The sequence below is a fragment of the Hyperoodon ampullatus genome (genome assembly GCF_949752795.1).
Source record: "Hyperoodon ampullatus genome assembly, chromosome: 2".
Taxonomy (NCBI): Eukaryota; Metazoa; Chordata; class Mammalia; order Artiodactyla; family Ziphiidae; genus Hyperoodon; species Hyperoodon ampullatus.
In genome coordinates, this window is record NC_136915.1 from 135,998,459 (window position 1) to 136,023,942 (window position 25,484).

General features: G+C 46.2%; 2 pseudogenes across 2 annotated transcripts; both read left to right on the forward strand.

The window, feature by feature from the left end:
* Positions 1–476: 476 nt before the first annotated feature.
* LOC307065579 (dipeptidase 2-like) lies at positions 477–11,186 on the forward strand (annotated as a pseudogene). Its single transcript has 10 exons — positions 477–541; positions 716–899; positions 1,216–1,342; positions 1,643–1,772; positions 1,996–2,137; positions 2,439–2,508; positions 2,629–2,805; positions 3,185–3,488; positions 4,712–4,780; positions 10,903–11,186. The product of its transcript is annotated as a dipeptidase 2-like (transcript).
* A 1,338-nt stretch (positions 11,187–12,524) lies between these two features.
* Positions 12,525–16,781, forward strand: LOC307065586 (dipeptidase 2-like; annotated as a pseudogene). The gene is made up of 9 exons: positions 12,525–12,589; positions 12,764–12,947; positions 13,264–13,390; positions 13,691–13,820; positions 14,044–14,185; positions 14,487–14,556; positions 14,677–14,853; positions 15,233–15,429; positions 16,763–16,781. The product of its transcript is annotated as a dipeptidase 2-like (transcript).
* Positions 16,782–25,484: the final 8,703 nt, after the last annotated feature.

Genomic DNA, 25,484 nt, shown 5'->3' on the forward strand with positions numbered 1-25,484 from the left:
GCGCTCTTCCCTGAGGCTGGCTGACAGAAGTGGGGGAGGTTCCTGATAGTTCCCAGGCGCTGGTTGAAGTCCCCAGAGAATGGTCATGCAGGTTGGGGAGTCAAGTAGGTGGAGAGAGAAGGTCGGGGGCAGAGGACCCCTTCCTGAATCCAGAGCTCACATGGTTACCCGCCCACCCCGCATTTCCAGAAACTATCTCTTCCCCCACACAAGCCCTCATGGCCCAGTCCCGGGAAACCGGGAGCCCAGAGCACTTGTGGCCACAGAGACACTGGCACGCAGCCCTCAGGGTGGGCGGGGCCGGCTGCAGGCAGATGGGGACAAGGTGTGCTCCCGGGAGGCCTCGGGCTGAAGGTGGCCCTCTGAGAGAAGCACCCCAGCTTGGACAGGAAGGTTACAGGCCGGGGAGAGCAACCTAGGGCGCCCCCTCGGAGCAGTGGGAGTGGGAAGAGGGGCAGGGGTGGAGGGAACCCGCGATGGGAGGCCAGTGGGCTCTCCGCAGAGGCCAGCTTAGCCCGCAGGAGCTGCCTGTGAGCAGGAGGTGGGAGGGCACTGCCGCCCTGTGGCTGCTGGGCTTCCCGGATCGCGGCTCTCTACGCACGGGTCGCAGGGTCCTGTGACTCTGTATCCCCTCCCTCAAACCGCCCCCCTCGCGAGGCCGCGCCGCTGGGTGCCCTGTGTCGACAGGCAGAACCCCACTGCCCGCCCCTCTCAGACCCGCCTCTGCCCGCCTCGATGGTCTCCGCACACTCAGCCAGTGGCCTCTGCTGTGTCTGCTCCTCCTGCTGGGTCTGCTGCTGCGGCTGGTTACCTGTGAAGACCACGAGGGGCACCTCCAGTACCCCAAGTCCGCGGGAGCGCACACGGGCCCTGATGCGGGACTTTCCGCTTGTGGACGGGTGGCTGCAGTGTGTGCGGGCCGCTGGGTGCCTAGCCTGGCCCCGGGCAGGGCAGGAGGTCCGGAGCATGCAGAGCTAGTGGGGAGGCTCCCTCACGCCACCCCTGGGCGTCCTCTCCATCATCTATGGATGCCCTTCCCCTTCTCTGTCATCCCCTCCCTGGTGGGCACCCCTCAGCCCAGGCCCCAGCTGCTCCTAGTACAGTCTGTGTGACAGTGGGAGGTGGGGGACCCACAGGCTGGCCCAGGCCAGGCAATGTGTCCTGCCTGATCCCAAGGCCTAAGGAGCCCACCTATTTGCCTTGACCTCCCTCCAGCCACAACGACACGCCCCTGGCCCTGAGGCAGTTTTACCACCACGGGCTACAGGATGTTAATCTGCGCAATTTCAGCCATGGCCAGACCAGCGTGGACAGGCTGAAAAATGATCTCGTGGGTGCCCAGGTACCAAAGGGACACACAAGGTGCCACCATGGCTGCTGGGGAATGTGGGGCAGTTTGGGGGCCTCAGAGACCACAGGTTCGTCACATTGGAACTAAGTTACCATAGTGACCTAGAAAGTGCCATGCCATGGATGCTGGGGGAACAGGGGTCACAGTGAGCCAACCTGACGGGCATCCAACCACAGAAAAAGCAACGCATTACATGTGACTTCTGGGCTCAGTGAGTGTTGTGCCAGCTGAGGAGGCTATGAGAAGCCCAAGGAGCTCCAAAGCCCAAACTAAGCCCTTGCCTTCCCTCAGTTCTGGTGAGCCTACGTCCCATGCCGGACCCACGAACGCGATGCTGTGCGCCTCACCCTGGAGCAAGTTCACCTCATCTGCCTCATGTGTGCCTCCTATTCTGAGCTGGAGCTTGTGACCTCAGTTAAAGGTAGACGGGGGACTTCCCTAGTAGTCTAGAGGTGAAGACTCCACGCTTCCACTGCAGGGGCCTCGGGTTTGATCCCCGGTGGGGGAACTAAGAGCCCTCATGCTGCGCGGCACGGCCAAAAAAACAAGAAAAAATGGTAAACAGACTGGTGGTGGTAGGTGTTAGGGACTTCAGTTAGCTACCCCTGCCTCTGAAAATGATCATCTGACCTACCTGCCCCCAGCTCTCAACAATACCCAGAAGTTGGCTAGCCTCATTGGGGTGGAGGGCGGCCACTCACTGGACAGGAGCCTCTCCATCTTGCGTAACTTCTATGCGCTGGGTGTGCGCTACGTGACACTCACCCACACCTGCAACACGCCCTGGTGAGCACGGTGCAGATGGAAAGTGCCCAGTGAGGCAGGGATCTGCCCAAGATCACGCTGGGGCCCAAAGCAAGTTTACCCCTGGGATCCAGCCCTGAACCTGGGGTCGGGAGGGGAATGGAGGTTTGCAGAACAAGACTGAATCCCCAGAAGGGCCCTCCTACTGCCAGGCACAGCCCAGTTTGGGTCCCTCCTCTTGCATCAGGGAGTTGCAGGTGTAGACGGTTCGACAGAACCTCTTTCTACGCTCTTGTAGCCAAGTCATGGCCACCAGTCAGACTGCCTCCTGGCCATCCAGCAGGGCACAGAGCTCAGCAAAGGGTATCCACCCCTTCTACAGCAATGTCAGTCGCCTCACCGGCATTGGCGAGGTAAGGACCTGGCTTCCATACCCTGCCCCACGTGAATGTACAGCCCCACCTGTTCCCTACAGATAAATACACACAAGATAAATGCAGCCCTCATGCCCTCTCCCCATCCTGTCCCTGCAGAAGGTGGTGGCAGAAATGAACCGCCTGGGCATGATGGTGGACTTGGCCCATGTCTCGGATGCTGTGGCACGGCGAGCCCTACAACTGTCACAGGCACCGGTCATCTTCACCCACTCAGCTGCCCGGGGTATGTGCAAGAACACTCGCAATGTTCCTGATGATATCCTGCAGCTTCTGGTGAGAGACTGCCCTGGCCCTCAAACCTAAAGCAAGAGATTCAAACCAGGAGCCCTTGAACCTGAGCCTCTTCTCCCTCCATTTCCTCAAACGCCAGGTTAAATATCTTCTGCCCCCAAAACCCACGGTCCACAGCCCCTGAACTCTTCAGCCCTAGGTGGGGGTCTAGGTGGTAAGATGCTCCTCCAAACCCGGAAACCCAGGGCCAACACACCACCCAGACCACGGCTGCGGCTCCTCCATTCACACAAACCCAGAGAGGAGACGACTCTGACCTCAAAGCCAGGGCTGAACACCTTCCTCACAGGGGCCGAGAGAGTGAACAGGCAGCTGGCTGTGCTGGGGGCCAAGCTGACTGTCCACGGGTCCGCCCCTGCAGAAGAAGAACGGTGGCATCGTGATGGTGCCCTTGTCCGAGCGGGTGCTGCAGTGCAACCCGTTAGCCAACGTGTCTACTGTGGCAGGCGAGCCTCACTCTGGGCTCTCTGAAAACTCGGATTTGGAGCTGAAGCTGGGTCCAAATTTAGGGAGGACTTCAGAAGAGCCCCAGTGGTTTGACTCACCTATTGGCAATAGGTACAGCACCCAAAAACCCAAGAATGGACAGTACACAGCACCTTGGTGCCATGTGGAACTGGGGCCACAGAATCAAAACTGCGATACGGATGGGTATCAGGGAGGCTGTCAGACACTGCTTTATGTCAAACACATAAAGAAAATATCCACTATCAGAACCGTTGTCTGACTGACTTTTTTTCACATCTTTCTGACAAAATTCGTGAAGTTGTGAGTACCACAAGCGTCATTACACTTCTGTTCAAGATGTACTCTCTGGCTCACAATCATTGTTTAGCTTCTGTATATTGCAGTGTACATGAAGGTCTGTATTAGTCTGGTTGGGCTGTTATAGTGAAATACTATAGACTGAATGACTTAAACAGCAGAAATTTATTTTCTCACAGTGCTGGACGGTGGAAGTCCAAGATTAAGGTATTGAATACCATAAGAATTGGTTTCTGGTGAGAACAATCTTCCTGGCTTGCTGATGGCTGTCTTCTTGCAGTGTCCTCACACGGCCTTTCCTCTACGAGCAGAGGGAGAGAGATCTCTGGAATCTATTCCCCTTCTTATAAGGACACCATCAGTCCCTGTCAGATTATTACCCCACCCTTATGACTTCAGTTAACTTCAGTTACCTCCCTAAAGGACCTATCTCCTATCTTCTACAGTCAAATTAGGAGGGGCCTCAACATATAATTTTTGGGGGGACACAATTCAGTCCATAACAACAACTTAAGATAGCTTTCTCTGATTTTCAGTCTTTCACTAATACCTCCCTCTTTGTCTATGAATTATTCAAGTTTCCTTAAATTTTTTTTTTAATTTTCTTAAATTATCCCTTCCCTTTAAATGCTGTCTTCACTTCTTAATGGGCATCTCTTGCAAATGAAGGCACCTTTCCTCACAATATATTGATTACTCTCCCCACTGTAACACAGCGTCTTCTCCCATGACTTTCCTGAAATGGTTCCACTTTTGTTCATAAAAGTTTAGTCATCCAATCAGATGGTTTATTTTCAGTTCCCATAGCATTTTGCCTTTGGGAAACAACTGACTCCATTAAATGGTGCTTCTTTGAAAACTACCTTCCTTTATGTTTTATAGCAATCTTAGGATTTCTGTTGGCATACCACCTAGCTTCTTTCTCATCATTCTTTTTATGTTTATTTTTCAGTTGTTTCTCTCCTCACTCCTTAGCGTTAGATACTACAGACAGTTGGCCTTCTTCTCATCTCTTATATACTCTGTCTCTTACTCCAGCAGCTTTGTTTACCATTTAATATATTATCTGCCAGGCGCCTTCCATCTGTTACCAGCATCTCTACCTCTGCCTTTGTCATTTCAGCCTTCGCTATGCTCTCTGAGCTCTCACAGGCAGATCTACTGAACACAGGAATCTCAGTGGAAAATACGAGTACGTTGTTTCTCTACTGAGTAAAGCCCTTACAGATCACATGGTCCTGATCCATCTTGCAGCCACGTCATCTGGACTATTTGACCTCCCATGTCACAATAGCAGAGGACCAGACAAGAGGGACACTGGCTCCTAATGACCTCAGCTCAGAAGTGATACACTTGATTCTGCTTCTTTGCCACTGGCCACAATGAATCAAAGGAAAACAGTTGAACTACAAAGGAGGATGAAAAATGTAGATAAGCACATAGGATATTTGATGAGCGCTATCTCGAGGTGACATCACCTCCCATCAAACTTTTATTTCACAGAGAAAACACAGACTATAAAGCAAAAACACCCCGAACTAACTTTTTCTCTTTACGTCCAAGAATAGCTTTTCGACATAGTTTATAAATACCTATTCTCACTTCCTCAGTACCTTCCATTCATTTTCCCACCTCATTGGGATTGTTAAGGTTTTCCTCTTTAGCGATTTTATTTTGGCTCCCTCCCATTAAAAATTACTCTTGCTTGATGCCAAGTAATTCTCTAGTTACCTTTTCTCTCCTCCTAATTTCACAGTGCAGTTTATCAAAAATTGTATTTATTCTCATTGTCTGTATTTTCTTATCTTTATGTACCTCGTGACTCACACAATTTTGCTCTTTTCTTCTTACTTATCTGCACTGGAATTGCATTCACCAACATTTAATTTGTGATTAAATTGAGTGAATGTTGTTTGGTCATTCTGTCACCTTTCAGCAATATTTGATTTTGTTGATCAAACTTGTCATCTCAGAAAAATCTTTCACCTTAACAACAGTAGCATCTTAACCTGCTACTTCTTCCTCCTGCCTCTGGACATCCTTATCTCTTTCATTGGGCACTCTCACTTTGCCCTCTGCCAAGAGATGTGTATTTCTCAGAAGCTCTCTTCTGCCCTTGATAGATGGTCTCATCTACTCTTGTGATTCCAGCCACCATATATATCACAGATCTTGACCTAAAACTTACATATCTCTCTCCTGAGTCTCTTACAAACTTAACTAATTGCCAACTGAACAACTCTGCCCAAATATAACACGGACACTTAAAATTAATTATGTGATGTTACTGAACGATTAATTTTACCTTCAATACTTACTTCCACTATTCATCTCTCTACATCATTTATACCACCACTATTTGTACACTTGTCCAAGTTGGATACTGGGGGAACACTGAAGACTCTGGACTCTGACAACCCTCAGAATGGGAGAAAATAGTTGCAAACGAAGCAACTGACAAGGGATTCATCTCCAAAAAATATAAACATAAATAAATTTGTAAACTATATAAGCAACTCATGCAGATCAATATCAAAAAAAACAACCCAATGAAACAATGGACGGAAGACCTAAATAGACACTTCTCCGAAGATGGCCAACAAACACATGAAAAGATGCTCCACATCACGAATTATGAGAGAAATGCAAATCAACACTACAAGGAGGTATCACCTCACACCGGTCAGAATGGCCATCATCAAAAAATCTACAAACAATAAATGCTGGAGAGGATGTGGAGAAAACAGAACCCTCCTACACTGTTGGTGGGAGTGTAAATTGGTACAGCCACTAGGGAGAGCAGTATGGAGGTTCCTTAAAAAAACTACAAATAGAACTACCATATGACCCAGCAATCCCACTACTGGGCCTATACCCTGAGAAAACCATAATTCAAAAGGAGTCATGTACCAAAATGTTCATTGCAGCTCTATTTACAATAGCCAGGAGATGGAAACAACCTCAGTGTCCATCGTCGGATGAATGGATAAAGAAGATGTGGCACACATATACAGTGGAATATTACTCAGCCATAAAAAGAAACGAAATTGAGCTATCTGTAATCAGGTGGATGGACCTAAAGTCTGTCATACAGAGTGAAGGAAGTCAGAAAGAGAAAGACAAATACCGTATGCTAACACACACACACACACACACACACACACACACATATATATATATATATGGAATTTAAGAAAAAAAATGTCATGAAGAACCTAGGGGTAAGACAGGAATAAAGACACAGACCTACTAGAGAATGGACTTGAGGATATGGGGAGGGCGAAGGGTACGCCATGACAAAGTGAGAGAGTGGCATGGACATATATACACTACCAAACGTAAAATAGATAGCTAGTGGGAAGCAGCCGCATAGCACAGAGAGATCAGCTCGGTGCTTTGTGACCACCTAGAGGGGTGGGATAGGGAGGGTAGGAGGGAGGGAGACGCAAGAGGGAAGAGATATGGGAACTTATGTATAACTGATTCACTTTGGTATAAAGCAGAAACTAACACACCATTGTAAAGCCATTATACTCCAATAAAGATGTTTAAAAAAAAAGAACACTTGTTTTTTCTTTTGTTTTGTTTTTTGTTTTTTTGTTTTTTACCTTCTAAATTTTAGTTCCTGCCCCCAAACATCCATTAAGCCCCCAGGAGAAGGGAAAGGGGATGTGACTAGCAATAGAGAGAAACTTTCTTCACAACAATGGCCATGGCAAGCTTAGGCACTTTTGGTGAAATCTCTCTGGGAAGTACTGGCAGAGGAATAAAAGGCAAACTGACACAGAAGTATTGCCTGGTGTGCATTTCCAGGCTCTGCCTTCTTTCTCATGACTTGGCGGCAGGTGGAGGAAGAGGAGAAAAGGTTAAACTTTTGTATCAACCGGCAGAATAAGCTTATAACATCCTCTCACTATCTCTGCATAGGTTCTAGTCTCTGCAGCACTACATAAGCTTTGCCCAAAGTAATGAACAGTTGAAAGTCAAATGTAATACTTCACCAAACAACTTAAAAATGCTTGCACACTGGAAAGGATTCAGTTGCAGAGAACACAAATGGACCCAGAGCAACTTTTGCCAAAAGAGAATATTGTGCTAAATGTACAGCCATAGCTCTTTTCCATATGAAGAAACAGTCAGAAGGATAAAAGAACTGGGTCAAAATCACACATGTAAGTAGGACAGAATCTGGTCTGTCTGTCATAAGGGTTGTGTTATTTAACCACCAGGCTGGCTTTTCCCAAACCTCATTCATGGATAGAGTAACTATACACCTCTGTTTGCCTTGAATATTCCGTTTATACGTATGCCTGCTGCAGTTTTTAATATTGCCCACTTTGACTCCCCAAAGCAACTGAGAACACACAATAATTTGGTCCCTCTATCCATGGACCACTGTGGTGGGACTGCCCAGGAAGCTTAAAAGTGCAGCCTCCCGAGCCCTACTCCAGATCTGGATAAGTTTTCTTAGGGTTGGCTCAAGAATCCAGGTACAAGTCTTTTTCAGTGCTTTTGTGAGTCTCTCGCTCTCGTAAGTTAATAAAACCATTTATTCCGCCTTCCCCAGATGCCCAGCCAGGTCCTGTTAAGGTAGGAGTCCCCCCGCCACATCACAGGGATGCTCCCAGTCAAGTAATCTCTGGACCGTGGAGAATCTGAATGGTCTCATGCTGGCCCAGCTGCCATGACAAACCTCCTCCAGAGCATTCCCCTTCACAGTTTACATTCTACCACTCCCAAAGGCAGTCCGCTCCAATGAGGCCTGACTTCGTCTGTCCTAACGTGTACCCGCTGATTCAAGCAGTTTAGGAAGAGAAGGTGCTGTGCTTCTCAACCACGGTGGCCCAACCTCTAAAATGGTAGTCGAAGCAGTCTCTACCTCCTGGGAACAACGCCTCTGCAACAGCCCCATTAAACCAATGTCCCATCTTTGCTTTTTCAGGGTCGGCAGCAGGGAGTCCCCTCCTAAAGAAGGTTCTCTCTCATTGCCACACTATCAGAGGCTGCCCCAAATGTGCTTGCTTCCCGTGGGCCTGATCAGGCTAAGGGCAGAGTTGTCTCTTTCCTTCTCTGAGGCGGACCGAATCGTCTTAGTAACACCTCTTCACACGGTTGACCATGTTTCTCACGGGGGCTGTTGCTGAGTCTTTATCTCATCCTTTCATGGTGGAGAGAGAGAGGATTCTAATGACTTTTACTTCTAGGGGAGAGGGGACTGTAGTGATTATGTTGTCATTTTGTATTATGTCCTTTTGTCATGAATTTGTTTTCCATTTCATGTTCAAATGGGCCCACCATTCCCACTTTGTGAGGTCATTCAGCACCCGCATTTTGCACCTTTAACATCTCTCTCAGTATCACTTGGAAATGTTTGAAATGGCAGGAGCTTGTCCTCACATTCCTATCAGCTGTAAACCCGGAGCCCCGACGTGAACCTAACCACTGAGCAGAACACCTCTCCACTACCTGTGTACCACTGCGAAGGCCCCTTAACCTCTTGGTTTTTTTAAGTCCTCCGTTGTAAAAATTTCAGGGTGCTAGGAATTTATATTGGGGGCAGGACAAGGTCGAGAAGAGTGTGTCTTTGCTTTTATTCTTCCAAACTGGAATGTCTTCCCTCTCTTCCCCATGGGTCCAAATCTCACTTGTCCTTCAGGCCCACTGCAAAGGAGCCTTCCCTGATCCCCCAGTCCACACAAATCTCTGCCTCTTAGGGTAAGTGCCATACAACCTAGCTTTCTCTTACGTTCATCTTGCCTCTCAAGCCAATCACAGAATGTGGGTCTCTCTTGCCCTCCTGTGGCCCCTGGGGCTGTGCCAGACCACCAGCACGCCTCACCTAGGGTGTCTACTAGACTACGGCATTGGTGGGGAGGCCCAGGTGTGAGGGGCCAGGCAGAGTACCTCTGCCTCTACCCTGTTCTCCTCCAAAAAACTGCCCCTCCTCCTGAAGCCTGCCCCTCAAGTCACAGGTTCCATATATGACCTCACTGGCTAGTGATGCCCTCACAGGCCTTCTCACAGATTCCATGGTAACAGATTCCATGGTAACTGACAACAAAACAGATTCGTACCTGGTGGAGAACTGGTAGGGAAGTTTCTCTGACTGTCAGAGACAATGTCTGACTTCATAGGCTATATATACTCAACCCTGTGCTCTGTTCCCTGGGTGGGCAGTGCAGCAGGTACACCCAGACCGGCCACCTCCACAGGAGGTATGGGATACAATCCACCTCACCTGGCTGGCACATGTTTCTGTGGGGCCTGCCAACTATGTACAACTGAGCACACTCCCACATGTAAGTAATACCAGTGACCTGGGACACCTTCAGGGACCCACAGGACTCACTGCTGAGGACAAGTGAAAGGTCATCCCTGGACAAGTGTGCAGGACGGTTCTAAGCTTTATAATGTAGCCTTCCCCTTTGGGCTACAGGATGCTTCCATTCAGACCCTTTCCTGAATGGCCTCTTAGCAAAAGACAAGTGTATTTTTGTTGGCAAACGGTAAATGGAGCAGTTTGAGGAAGAGGGCCACAATTAGAAGCACACCCTCAAACCCAGGCACCTCTGTGCTGTCATGCAGACATCTCTATCGGTCCTCTCAGACACATCCCGTACTGAGTTGCTGAGTACTCGGGGACAGGGTGGTGCCATATTGATGGGAAGACCGGAAGAATGAAGGGGGGGGTGATGAAGTGCTAATGAGACTGGAGGGCTGAGGAGATGGTGTCCCAGGAGGCTGCGTTGATGTGAGCCTAGACTTGGTACCCAGACCCCGGTTCTGAGTCTCCTGATCGCTCTGCCTCAGTATTTAGCCTTGTTCTAATCTACATAAAAGTACCAGAGGGCTAGAGTTCAGTGTGGTTGAAACAGGCAGTATAACTGGGGCCCAAGAGGGGTTGCCAAGGTGAGAGGGGTTCTTAACAGATTTGTATTAGATTATTTCTTTCCAAAACTTGAAAGACATTTCCCTTAAAGCCTCAGAAGTGACAGACTGCAAGAAATGTTTTCTCTGTTGTGGAAGGGAGAGATGGAGAGGATCATGAGTGCAATTTCTTTCGGGTTCTACTGTTTTCCCTGGAAACGGTGAAGAGACTTCCTCATCTGCTGCAGCCGTAGGCTCTAGGGATTGCTTTTGCAGCCAGTGTCCCTTCTCTAGGGACTCATAGAGGTGATGGGCCAAGGCTGTGTTTTGGATGTCAAGTAGATGAAAGGTCTTCAGCCAGAAACTGGGAGAGACATGAGAGGGGGAAATTGTGGCAGGAGACTGTGCACAGCACAAGTGACTGATCGGTTCTGATTCTCTTTGCAGCAGCAGTGGCTCCCGTTTCTCCTCCCACACCCGGGCACTACCATGTCCTCTACCGAGGGTGTGGAGAAACGCAGTTGGGCTGGCATGGGGAGACATACTGCCTGGTTGGTGGCTACCGGGCCTACGGGGATGTTCCTTTGGCCCCACCAGCAAAGGTGGAAGCAGTGAAGCCAGTCCCCAGACGTGCTCCCAAACGAAAGCACTCTTCAGAAAGTTCGCACGAAGAGCTGGGCTGCTCCAGACCCAAAAACCGGCGATTGGAGCACGGTGGACCTGCTCCCTGAAGCAAGAACAGGATGGAGAGTCAAGCAGCATGCACCCTGCCCCGAGGTTCACATGCTCCTTTACTGCCAGCCCTTTCTGTCCCCAGTGGGGTCCCTTACTGCTCAATAAAATGTTTGTGTGTAACAGATTTCTAGGGTCGCCAGTGCTCAGACTTAGGTCACTACCCCTGTGCTAGGCACTCCTGCCACCTGGGAAAGGTTCCAAAGGTGGAACAGCTCCAGGGGGTGCCAGGGATCAGAGCAAAAACTTGAGAGGCTGGGGATGAAGGAGTTTGGGCACAGTCCCTAAAGCATCTCTGTGGTCGAGCTTCTGTGAGAAGGCACATCCCCAGAGAGAGAGAGAGAGAGAGAGAGAGAGAGAGAGTGTGTGTGTGTGTGTGTGTGTGTGTGTGTGTGTGTGTGCTGAGGAGAGGGGGTCTCTAGAGGAGGCAGCTAGGGGGAGGGCCTGAGGCTGGAAATGGGGAATGGCGTGCGGCCTCTGAGTAAGCACAGGCACTTAAGCCCTTGAGGTTTCTGGGAAAGCTAGAGCCACAAGGGCCACGAGATAAGGCAAGTGTAGCAGCAGAACCCAGGTGCCAGGTCTTTCCTCAGAACCTATACTTCTCCACGAGACCGGGCCTTCCACGCTGAGGTAGGAGGGATCCTGGCCAGAAGGTCAGCCAGCAGCTCTGGGAGGAAGGTTGCTGCGGTGGGGGCTCTGCTGCCATGGAAATCACTTCATTTCCTTCCACTCAAATAGCCTGCTGACTGGGTTCCTGCTCTGTTGAGTAAAAGGGTCGCTGACTCTCCCCAGAAGGTCGTTCAGTTCACATCCTCAAAGTCCTTCTATTCAGGCCCTGGGGAGGTGTAGAGACTCCTGAGGGCGCTCTTCCCTGAGGCTGGCTGACAGAAGTGGGGGAGGTTCCTGATAGTTCCCAGGCGCTGGTTGAAGTCCCCAGAGAATGGTCATGCAGGTTGGGGAGTCAAGTAGGTGGAGAGAGAAGGTCGGGGGCAGAGGACCCCTTCCTGAATCCAGAGCTCACATGGTTACCCGCCCACCCCGCATTTCCAGAAACTATCTCTTCCCCCACACAAGCCCTCATGGCCCAGTCCCGGGAAACCGGGAGCCCAGAGCACTTGTGGCCACAGAGACACTGGCACGCAGCCCTCAGGGTGGGCGGGGCCGGCTGCAGGCAGATGGGGACAAGGTGTGCTCCCGGGAGGCCTCGGGCTGAAGGTGGCCCTCTGAGAGAAGCACCCCAGCTTGGACAGGAAGGTTACAGGCCGGGGAGAGCAACCTAGGGCGCCCCCTCGGAGCAGTGGGAGTGGGAAGAGGGGCAGGGGTGGAGGGAACCCGCGATGGGAGGCCAGTGGGCTCTCCGCAGAGGCCAGCTTAGCCCGCAGGAGCTGCCTGTGAGCAGGAGGTGGGAGGGCACTGCCGCCCTGTGGCTGCTGGGCTTCCCGGATCGCGGCTCTCTACGCACGGGTCGCAGGGTCCTGTGACTCTGTATCCCCTCCCTCAAACCGCCCCCCTCGCGAGGCCGCGCCGCTGGGTGCCCTGTGTCGACAGGCAGAACCCCACTGCCCGCCCCTCTCAGACCCGCCTCTGCCCGCCTCGATGGTCTCCGCACACTCAGCCAGTGGCCTCTGCTGTGTCTGCTCCTCCTGCTGGGTCTGCTGCTGCGGCTGGTTACCTGTGAAGACCACGAGGGGCACCTCCAGTACCCCAAGTCCGCGGGAGCGCACACGGGCCCTGATGCGGGACTTTCCGCTTGTGGACGGGTGGCTGCAGTGTGTGCGGGCCGCTGGGTGCCTAGCCTGGCCCCGGGCAGGGCAGGAGGTCCGGAGCATGCAGAGCTAGTGGGGAGGCTCCCTCACGCCACCCCTGGGCGTCCTCTCCATCATCTATGGATGCCCTTCCCCTTCTCTGTCATCCCCTCCCTGGTGGGCACCCCTCAGCCCAGGCCCCAGCTGCTCCTAGTACAGTCTGTGTGACAGTGGGAGGTGGGGGACCCACAGGCTGGCCCAGGCCAGGCAATGTGTCCTGCCTGATCCCAAGGCCTAAGGAGCCCACCTATTTGCCTTGACCTCCCTCCAGCCACAACGACACGCCCCTGGCCCTGAGGCAGTTTTACCACCACGGGCTACAGGATGTTAATCTGCGCAATTTCAGCCATGGCCAGACCAGCGTGGACAGGCTGAAAAATGATCTCGTGGGTGCCCAGGTACCAAAGGGACACACAAGGTGCCACCATGGCTGCTGGGGAATGTGGGGCAGTTTGGGGGCCTCAGAGACCACAGGTTCGTCACATTGGAACTAAGTTACCATAGTGACCTAGAAAGTGCCATGCCATGGATGCTGGGGGAACAGGGGTCACAGTGAGCCAACCTGACGGGCATCCAACCACAGAAAAAGCAACGCATTACATGTGACTTCTGGGCTCAGTGAGTGTTGTGCCAGCTGAGGAGGCTATGAGAAGCCCAAGGAGCTCCAAAGCCCAAACTAAGCCCTTGCCTTCCCTCAGTTCTGGTGAGCCTACGTCCCATGCCGGACCCACGAACGCGATGCTGTGCGCCTCACCCTGGAGCAAGTTCACCTCATCTGCCTCATGTGTGCCTCCTATTCTGAGCTGGAGCTTGTGACCTCAGTTAAAGGTAGACGGGGGACTTCCCTAGTAGTCTAGAGGTGAAGACTCCACGCTTCCACTGCAGGGGCCTCGGGTTTGATCCCCGGTGGGGGAACTAAGAGCCCTCATGCTGCGCGGCACGGCCAAAAAAACAAGAAAAAATGGTAAACAGACTGGTGGTGGTAGGTGTTAGGGACTTCAGTTAGCTACCCCTGCCTCTGAAAATGATCATCTGACCTACCTGCCCCCAGCTCTCAACAATACCCAGAAGTTGGCTAGCCTCATTGGGGTGGAGGGCGGCCACTCACTGGACAGGAGCCTCTCCATCTTGCGTAACTTCTATGCGCTGGGTGTGCGCTACGTGACACTCACCCACACCTGCAACACGCCCTGGTGAGCACGGTGCAGATGGAAAGTGCCCAGTGAGGCAGGGATCTGCCCAAGATCACGCTGGGGCCCAAAGCAAGTTTACCCCTGGGATCCAGCCCTGAACCTGGGGTCGGGAGGGGAATGGAGGTTTGCAGAACAAGACTGAATCCCCAGAAGGGCCCTCCTACTGCCAGGCACAGCCCAGTTTGGGTCCCTCCTCTTGCATCAGGGAGTTGCAGGTGTAGACGGTTCGACAGAACCTCTTTCTACGCTCTTGTAGCCAAGTCATGGCCACCAGTCAGACTGCCTCCTGGCCATCCAGCAGGGCACAGAGCTCAGCAAAGGGTATCCACCCCTTCTACAGCAATGTCAGTCGCCTCACCGGCATTGGCGAGGTAAGGACCTGGCTTCCATACCCTGCCCCACGTGAATGTACAGCCCCACCTGTTCCCTACAGATAAATACACACAAGATAAATGCAGCCCTCATGCCCTCTCCCCATCCTGTCCCTGCAGAAGGTGGTGGCAGAAATGAACCGCCTGGGCATGATGGTGGACTTGGCCCATGTCTCGGATGCTGTGGCACGGCGAGCCCTACAACTGTCACAGGCACCGGTCATCTTCACCCACTCAGCTGCCCGGGGTATGTGCAAGAACACTCGCAATGTTCCTGATGATATCCTGCAGCTTCTGGTGAGAGACTGCCCTGGCCCTCAAACCTAAAGCAAGAGATTCAAACCAGGAGCCCTTGAACCTGAGCCTCTTCTCCCTCCATTTCCTCAAACGCCAGGTTAAATATCTTCTGCCCCCAAAACCCACGGTCCACAGCCCCTGAACTCTTCAGCCCTAGGTGGGGGTCTAGGTGGTAAGATGCTCCTCCAAACCCGGAAACCCAGGGCCAACACACCACCCAGACCACGGCTGCGGCTCCTCCATTCACACAAACCCAGAGAGGAGACGACTCTGACCTCAAAGCCAGGGCTGAACACCTTCCTCACAGGGGCCGAGAGAGTGAACAGGCAGCTGGCTGTGCTGGGGGCCAAGCTGACTGTCCACGGGTCCGCCCCTGCAGAAGAAGAACGGTGGCATCGTGATGGTGCCCTTGTCCGAGCGGGTGCTGCAGTGCAACCCGTTAGCCAACGTGTCTACTGTGGCAGGCGAGCCTCACTCTGGGCTCTCTGAAAACTCGGATTTGGAGCTGAAGCTGGGTCCAAATTTAGGGAGGACTTCAGAAGAGCCCCAGTGGTTTGACTCACCTATTGGCAATAGGTACAGCACCCAAAAACCCAAGAATGGACAGTACACAGCACCTTGGTGCCATGTGGAACTGGGGCCACAGAATCAAAACTGCGATACGGATGGGTATCAGGGAGGCTGTCAGACACTGCTTTATGTCAAACACATAAAGAAAATATCCACTATCAGAACCGTTGTCTGACTGACTTTTTTTCACATCTTTCTGACAAAATTCGTGAAGTTGTGAGTACCACAAGCGTCATTACACTTCTGTTCAAGATGTACTCTCTGGCTCACAATCATTGTTTAGCTTCTGTATATTGCAGTGTACATGAAGGTCTGTATTAGTCTGGTTGGGCTGTTATAGTGAAATACTATAGACTGAATGACTTAAACAGCAGAAATTTATTTTCTCACAGTGCTGGACGGTGGAAGTCCAAGATTAAGGTATTGAATACCATAAGAATTGGTTTCTGGTGAGAACAATCTTCCTGGCTTGCTGATGGCTGTCTTCTTGCAGTGTCCTCACACGGCCTTTCCTCTACGAGCAGAGGGAGAGAGATCTCTGGAATCTATTCCCCTTCTTATAAGGACACCATCAGTCCCTGTCAGATTATTACCCCACCCTTATGACTTCAGTTAACTTCAGTTACCTCCCTAAAGGACCTATCTCCTATCTTCTACAGTCAAATGAGGAGGGGCCTCAACATATAATTTTTGGGGGGACACAATTCAGTCCATAACAACAACTTAAGATAGCTTTCTCTGATTTTCAGTCTTTCACTAATACCTTCCTCTTTGTCTTCGAATTATTCAAGTTTCCTTAATTAAATTTTTAAAAAATTTTCTTACATTATCCCTTCCCTTTAAATGCTGTCTTCACTTCTTAATTGGCATCTCTTGCAAATGAAGGCACATTTCCTCACAATGTATTGATTACTCTCCCCACTGTAACACAGCGTCTTCTCCCATGACTTTCCTGAAATGGTTCCACTTTTGTTCATAAAAGTTTAGTCATCCAATCAGATGGTTTATTTTCAGTTCCCACAGCATTTTGCCTTTGGGAAACAACTGACTCCATTAAATGGTGCTTCTTTGAAAACTACCTTCCTTTATGTTTTATAGCAATTTTATGATTTCTGTTGGCATACCACCTAGCTTCTTTCTCATCATTCTTTTTATGTTTATTTTTCAGTTGTTTCTCTCCTCACTCCTTAGCGTTAGATACTACAGACAGTTGGCCTTCTTCTCATCTCTTATATACTCTGTCTCTTACTCCAGCAGCTTTGTTTACCATTTAATATATTATCTGCCAGGCGCCTTCCATCTGTTACCAGCATCTCTCCCTCTGTCTTTGTCATTTCAGCCTTCGCTATGCTCTCTGAGCTCTCACAGGCAGATCTATTGAACACAGGAATCTCAGTGGAAAATACGAGTACGTTATTTCTCTACTGAGTAAAGCCCTTACAGGTCACATGGTCCTGATCCATCTTGCAGCCACGTCATCTGGACTATTTGACCTCCAATGTCACAATAGCAGAGGACCAGACAAGAGGGACACTGGCTCCTAATGACCTCAGCTCAGAAGTGATACACTTGATTCTGCTTCTTTGCCACTGGCCACAACGAATCAAAGGAAAACAGTTGAACTACAAAGGAGGATGAAAAATGTAGATAAGCACATAGGATATTTGATGAGCGCTATCTCAAGGTGACATCACCTCCCATCAAACTTTTATTTCACAGAGAAAACACAGACTATAAAGCAAAAACACCCCGAACTAACTTTTTCTCTTTACGTCCAAGAATAGCTTTTCGACATAGTTTATAAATACCTATTCTCACTTCCTCAGTACCTTCCATTCATTTTCCCACCTCATTGGGATTGTTAAGGTTTTCCTCTTTAGCGATTTTATTTTGGCTCCCTCCCATTAAAAATTACTCTTGCTTGATGCCAAGTAATTCTCTAGTTACCTTTTCTCTCTTCCTAATTTCACAGTGCAGTTTATCAAAAATTGTATTTATTCTCATTGTCTGTATTTTCTTATCTTTATGTACCTCGTGACTCACACAATTTTGCTCTTTTCTTCTTACTTATCTGCACTGGAATTGCATTCACCAACATTTAATTTGTGATTAAATTGAGTGAATGTTGTTTGGTCATTCTGTCACCTTTCAGCAATATTTGATTTTGTTGATCAAACTTGTCATCTCAGAAAAATCTTTCACCTTAACAACAGTAGCATCTTAGCCTGCTACTTCTTCCTCCTGCCTCTGGACATCCTTATCTCTTTCATTGGGCACTCTCACTTTGCCCTCTGCCAAGAGATGTGTATTTCTCAGAAGCTCTCTTCTGCCCTTGATAGATGGTCTCATCTACTCTTGTGATTCCAGCCACCATATATATCACAGATCTTGACCTAAAACTTACATATCTCTCTCCTGAGTCTCTTACAAACTTAACTAATTGCCAACTGAACAACTCTGCCCAAATATAACATGGACACTTAAAATTAATTATGTGATGTTACTGAACGATTAATTTTACCTTCAATACTTACTTCCACTATTCATCTCTCTACGTCATTTATACCACCACTATTTGTACACTTGTCCAAGTTGGATACTGGGGGAACACTGAAGACTCTGGACTCTGACAACCCTCAGAATGGGAGAAAATATTTGCAAACGAAGCAACTGACAAGGGATTCATCTCCAAAAAATATAAACATAAATAAATTTGTAAACTATATAAGCAACTCAAGCAGATCAATATCAAAAAAAACACAAATACCGTATAATATCACTTACATGTGGAACCTAGAAATATGGTACGGATGAACTTATTCGCAAAGCAGAAATAGAGACCCAGATGTAGAGAAGAAGCACATGGATACCAAGGCAGGGGGAAGGGCCGGATCAATTTGGAGATTTGGATTGATATATATACACCAGTATGTATAAAATACATAATAATGATAAACTATGGTACAGCACAGGGAACGCTACTCAATGCTCTCTGGTGACCTAAATGGTTAGAAATATTAAAAAGAGGGAATATATGTATAGGTATAACTGATTCACTTTGCTGTACAGCAGAAACTACCACAACATTGTAAAGCAACTATACTCTAATAAAAATTAATTTAAAGGAATAATAAAACTCTGGACTCTGTATAATCATCCCTCACCTTCATAATTAATTCAGTAACCAAGTACTCTCTAACCTAAATTCCTACTATCCCTCAATATTGTCTACTTTTATTCAAGCCTCTTGCCACTACTTGGTTCTGAGCTACATTTTCTCTTATTTATGGAACATAAACAGTCTCAACTTTTAACAGAATAAATCTTTTAACAGAATAAATATTCATTGAGTACCTACAACACTGGTAAATAAGGACATTGTTCACATGCAGTTTACAATGTAGTAGGGGCAATGAACTATAAAATAGAACTATACCTCTCATAGGTAACTGGACAGCCAAGTTTTATAAGAACACGTAGAAAGGGAATTTAATCTCTAATGGAAGTCATGAAAAGCCAGAGATTCAATGTTTATTTTGAAACATATGATGAGAGTGCATTAACCGAGGATTGAATGAGTAAAGTATGATACAAATTGATGACATTACCTGGAGAAAGTTCAGCATTAAGAGAAGTCTAACCCTGAAGTCTACTGAGTATTGCTGAAAATTTATGGAAGAAGGAGATGCTAAGTAAGGATAGAGAAAGCAGATGAGGGTGGACTAGTAGGCAAGAGCACAGTGCTTGAAGCCTTTTCACCAAAATTAAAGAGAAGCTATCAAAGAGCTCTAAGCCGTTGAGTGAAACTTAGGTTGCAATGCAGAGAATAAACAAGACAGAAATAATACTGGAGTCAGGGAAAAAGTGAACTGGGATGTTACATCCTAGTAAGAAATGTAAAAGATATGACAATGGACATAGAGAAGAATGGACATATATGTGTGTGTGTGTGTGTGTGTGTGTGTGTGTGTGTGTGTGTATAGATATACATATATATACACACATATGTGTGTATATATATGTGTATATATATATATATATATATATATATACATATATATATATAGTATAATTATGACAACTCTTAGGGATTGTTCCAGAGTTTAAGGGAGGGGAGAAGAGTAAAGAATGACTCTCAGTTTCTTGCTTGGTTAATTGGGTTAAAACAGTTTGCAATAAAAAAGATTTAGCTTAAGTCATTTAATCATTTTAAGTGCATTCTGAATCCTATACAAATAAGTTTGAGAAATTTAAGAAAATTGTGTTTCCTTAAGTTTTGCATATCTTTTGTTATTCCATGTAAATTCCCTTCTTTTTCATATGATTAAAGTTATGAAAAAAATAAGAGAAATGAGAGAAAATAAGATCTTATGAAAAATTATGAATGATCTTTATCTGTTTTTGTGCTTACTGTAATTTCTTATTGTTTATCTCTCTATATACATATTCTGAGATATCTTCTCAGACCTGCTGAATCAATCTGTGAGGAGTAAGTTTAACTAATCACTCAGATGAACCTAAAATTGGTTCATCTACAGGAATAACCAACATAAGAGAGTAGTCATGGTAGTCTCAAAATTAGAGAAGACTTCCCAATTTTTCCCATTATGTCAAAGAGAGAATATGAGCAGGTACTTCAAGTATCCGAACTTCGTATGATTAGATTCTGCAAAAGCATTTTAAATAGAAAAAATACATAGAAGAAAGGTTAAGACAAAACTTCCCCAGGATAAAATGGATCCCATATTTTCACCAGATGCCTTTACTTAGGAAAAAGAAATGTTAAAGAATTGTAACAGTATCCAACCTGGAAAACAAAATACAGAAATTTTCACCACTAAGCCTGAGCTCTGTACAACTCTGAGTTAGTGTTTTTTCGAGCCTTACACAGCAGTCTCTATTTTTAAAATATTTATAAGTAACCCATTTTGTAGGAAAACACCTAACTTTCATCATAAGAATTATGACACTTTATATTTTTATTCCAGCCTAACTTTTATACTCTATTTTCTACCATTTGGCAACTTATACCCTACGCTCTAGTCAAAAAAAAATCTCATTTACAATCACTTAAACATATTGTGTTGGTTCTCAAGTCCAGGATGTTCCTTCTTCCTGGTATGCCCCTGACCTTCTCTCCACGTGGAACATTCCTACTGACATTCAAAACCTAATTCCAAACCCCCTCATTGTTGGCATTCTCTTTAATATCCCCTATTAGCAGGGTTAGTGACTCCAAGTTCTGTTTTACAAAGTTACATTTTTATGATCTATTTATTTAATAGCCTCTCCCTATTTGATTGTAATGAGTTGTTTATGCATCTCTCACACTCTCTTTTGAGTTCCTCTGGCCTTTATTTTTTCTTTTATCTCTTACCCATAAGCACAGTGCTTGCCCCATAGTACGTGCTCAACGTGTTGGCTGAGTGAAAAAAGACACCTTTTAGCTCTAATCATTTGTGAAATGTCATTTAAAATGACATCAGATTACCCTTTGTTTCCTAACTTAATTTCTAGTACTATAGAATGTACACTCAGAACATCGTCAGTGGCCTACAGAAACAGTGTTCTCACTGGACTTCACGCATATAGTCAACCCCATTATAACTTTCTCTGGCATACAACTGCCAGACATGTTATTTAAAAAAAAAAGATGTACCAACCCCTCACCTATTGGAAAACTTCCAGAAGCTCTCCATTCCTTATTGTATCTTTTCTATTTGATTTTTCAAATACCTCTGTCTTACTTCATCTATTCAGAACTGGCTTTTCTACCTTTGCTTTCATTTTCAATTTCATTCATATCATTATCTGCACTTACCCATAGAACCTAAGCATATTTCAGTTTCTTATGCAAGTTTCCTCACTAGAGGTCAAAGGGGCAAGGACTACTGTGATAAAATATTAAATAAATAGACGATAGGACTTTGTTCTATTGGTCTGGGAAAATTACTACCTGAAACAAAAGAATTCTGGAAACTGAAGGCATCAGACCAGTCAGCTTTGTTTACTTCAGACTCAAATCAATGTCTTGTCTTTACCTGAGCTCTGGTTACATTTAGAAAAAAGTACTGTAAATACAGTGAATGAGCAAGGCCACTATCTGAGACATGTCTGGGTCCTTAGTATAGTAACTGGGGGAATGGTAAGCATTGGTCAATGTTTGCTGATTGATGACTCAATAGATCTGGTTAAGCCTCACCATCAGAATTCCAGACTTTTTAACAAGCTTCTCAGTCTTTTCAACCCAAAGAAAAAACTAAAGAAAACCGGATGACAAGAATTTCAAATTGTAAAATACCCCGATTGTCAAATTTAAATAGGGATATCCTGTGCAATGGAGAGGCTGGCTGGTGCCAATTTCACATTTTGTTCTCTAGTGTCTGGACAAAGCCTGCTCTGCCAGTGAGCTGACAGGTCGAGAGCACTCCAGCTTCCACAGACACCCGAGAACTTTCTATTTTTCATGGTCTTCCTACCTTACCTAAGGGAAGGACTATATTCACAATGAAAAGAGTTATGATTCATCACCAGTAGAGAGATTCTTCCACTTTCTGGGTGCCCACGTTAAAAGTCTGGTATAGTCAACACTCCCTCTAACATAGATCATGTATTGAAATGAGAAAACTATCACCTAATATGGCCAGAGAGATGAAGGGACTTGGCCCAGCTGAGCCCAGGAGACACCACTAATTCAAAACCTCAACCATTAACGTAGTGATTGTGATCAAGGAGACTTACAGCACATAAGAGATTCAAAAAGCACATTAATCCACCTCTGGCAACACTGCCAGTTTAAAAGAATGATTAACCTTCTCTCCCACTTGATTCAACCTGGCTATGTATTATACCACTCTAAATGCTAGCAGACTCTATGCTCATGGCCTCCATTAGGTAGCACTTAGTATACATGAAAACTTTCTTCAAGAAGTAATTACTTTTGAAACCATAAACATTTCAGTTGGGAAAAGTGAAAAAGAAAGGAGGTGCAAGTAAAGGGAACTAGGAAAAAATAAGAAAATACCCTCAAATATAAACATGTTGATTCAAAAAATAATTTAATGGGGATTTAAATGATACTAGGTGAGCATTTATTCTGTTTCTGCTTTAAATAAAGCATTCTGTTCTATTTGTTAGGTGTTGTACTTGTTTAGTATCTAATGTCTGTTAAAAACCTCTCGAAAGAGATGTATTCATTCTGGTATCCTAAGCACCTATCTGGATGAAAAGCACAAGCAATGGGAAGTCATGGGGCATAATGGACCTTGCAAAGGCTCTGAAATCCATCTCTTACTTATGGTCTTTGAGACTCAGCCTCCTCCTCTATGTAGTGTTCATAAAACTTAGTGGAGATAGAACACTAGGGACACAGAAGGTCAAAGGAGGTATTTACTACGACTTTCCAAATATCTTCCTTTAGGAAAACAAATATATTTTATTTGCAATGAGGCTTTCTTGTGAATTCTATTCTTCTAAAGAAGAATATTTTTAGTGAACAATTGATTCGTTTGCCTCCCTGTGCTACTTTATTGACAATACTCAGGTAGGGGTGGTTTTCTCTCAAGCAGTTACCTCCATGTGATTTGTATATCAGACCTTCCTAAAAGCATGTTTTCCTGCTCTTTCGTTCCACCCCATCCCAGCTCTACTTAAAATATTGTGATCCTCTATTAAAATGCACAGAACCCTGGGAAAATAAGGAGAAGCAAAATGTTTGTCACTGCCAGCTCTGGTACGCATATATCAGAGGCTAAATTATAACTGATGAAGACAGAAATGGGACCCATTATCTGTCTGACTTCAGAAACCAGAAGTGTAGCTACTACAAGCTGATGAATTGGAACTCAGATCAAGGCCTAGAGTGGAGAGGAGTCTTCTGAACAGAAGGGGAAAGTAAACCAAGGGCAGCGTTTAATTATTTAATAAGAAGTAAGAGAATGACTAGGGTGTTTTTACAGAACAGGATATAATATTGAAATAAAATCCCCCAAAGTGACACAGAAACATAATGCAATCCTCTTAAGCTACAACCCTTCCTAAACCAAACCATACCATTCTCTTCACACATCCTGGAAAGTCAAAAGAAAGGGGATACTGATCTGCATCACACTGGCATTAGAAGCAGATCTAGTTTTAATGAAGTATTACTTCATGGACTGAAGTTTCCCCCCAAAAAGGGTAAGCTTTTTTCTCAAGAAACATCACTGTGTAATAATCAAGGAGCCAGGGATGGTGGTATTAATTGTTCTAAGTACAGGGATTTGTTTTGCAGAAAGAAGTACCAATCAGAAAGAGAACTGACCAATAATTACTTAACAAAACTGCTTCAGAAGTAGATTTCTAAATCTACTTTTAGATTGATAGTTAGAAAAATCTTACTAAGTTTATTCATTTAGAGGAAATCTGTGCAAGCCTCTGAAACCAAGAGGTATTGTATCAAAAGAGATAAGGTCACTAGACACTTATGTAAGAGCTACTTCTTCCTCAAATGGCCACCATATAGTCATTTCTGACTATTACATTACCAAGAAGTAACAATGCACCTTTAGGAAACTAGTATGAAAGAAAAACATAATAAAATTTTTTGCAGGTGACTCTTTGATCTCATAGGTGTGTGTTAATTTTCCAAAGTTGGGACTGGATCCTGCCTTTACAAAATGCTCCTTGAAATATCACATTGAAAATCTTCTCTTTTACTCCTTATTGTAAACACTGTACATGTTTTTAAGAAGACCAATAAAAAATATGGACTATGGGGCTTCCCTGGTGGCGCAGTGGTTGAGAGTCTGCCTGCTGATGCGGGGACACGGGTTCGTGCCCCGGTCCGGGAAGATCCCACATGCCACGGAGCAGCTGGGCCTGTGAGCCAGGGCTGCTGAGACTGCGTGTGCAGAGCCTGTGCCCCACAACGGGAGAGGCCACAGTAGTGAGAGGCCCGCGTACCGCAAAAAAAAAAAAAAAAAAAAACATATATATATATATATATATATATATATATATATATATATATAGAGAGAGAGAGAGAGAGAGAGAGAGAGAGAGAGAGAGAGAGAGAGAGAGAGAGACTATGAAATTATTTTTCCAGTAGTGAAATTGTGGCGAATACATCTTGCATTTCTACTGTATTCCCGCAAAAAGAGGAAGTTCTTTTCCACAAAGACTCTCATCAATGTTAACTCTGGGAGAGAAGTATTTGTAGTTGTCTCATGCTTTGTGGTGAGAGACTCGCACTTTTTCCCGTCTCTATTGTGGGAAACAGGGCACACTTTGGGCTGAGAATTCATGCTGTGGTTGGAAAAGAAAGAAACAAAAAATACCCTCATTAACACTGCTCTTTAACAAGTTCAGCAAATGGGCTTCAGGCATTCTAAACAGCAGCAATTAAAAAATAACTTTAGATTTCATACATTTCTTCCAGTAGGATGAAAAGCTGAGGGATGTTAACTTTAATTTTATGGTTTGGGTGAATACCGAGTTCGATTACTCCCTGTCAAAGCAGAAATCAGCCTCTTACAGGGAATAAGTGCTAATTAAGCAAAACAGAGTAAGCATGTTATATGAAGTATATTTGATTCTTTCCTGTGCACTTTGGCTGCACAAGCTCTAACCACAGTTTCCGGAGGGACCATCAGTGCTCCCTAAGAATGCCAATGCAGTGTTCCGTCCAGTTAGTGGGGTGCAGAGACCAGTCAGAATGCTGATGCTTTCCACAAAGGAGATGGGGCTAGGGAGGCAAATGCAATCAGGGAGTATTACCTCTGTCTTGTGTGCCTGCTACAAAACCGTGTCCTCTCAAGACTGCTCTATCCCTTCTTTGCTTTATACGTGTATGTGTAAGTTTGTATATGTAAGCTTTACAAGTCTCTCATAAGAGAAAACTGAAAATGCCCAGGAAAAAGACAAAACTGCTTCAACAGAGAAAGGTCTCTCTGTTCCAGTTGAAGAGGATATAGAGTTAATAACAGGAAATATCCATCCCCTGAAACTGTATGAAACATGGATGCTTCCACAATTTACTCAAGGTCTCACTGACCAGGCTATAAGTAATTTTAATTATTATT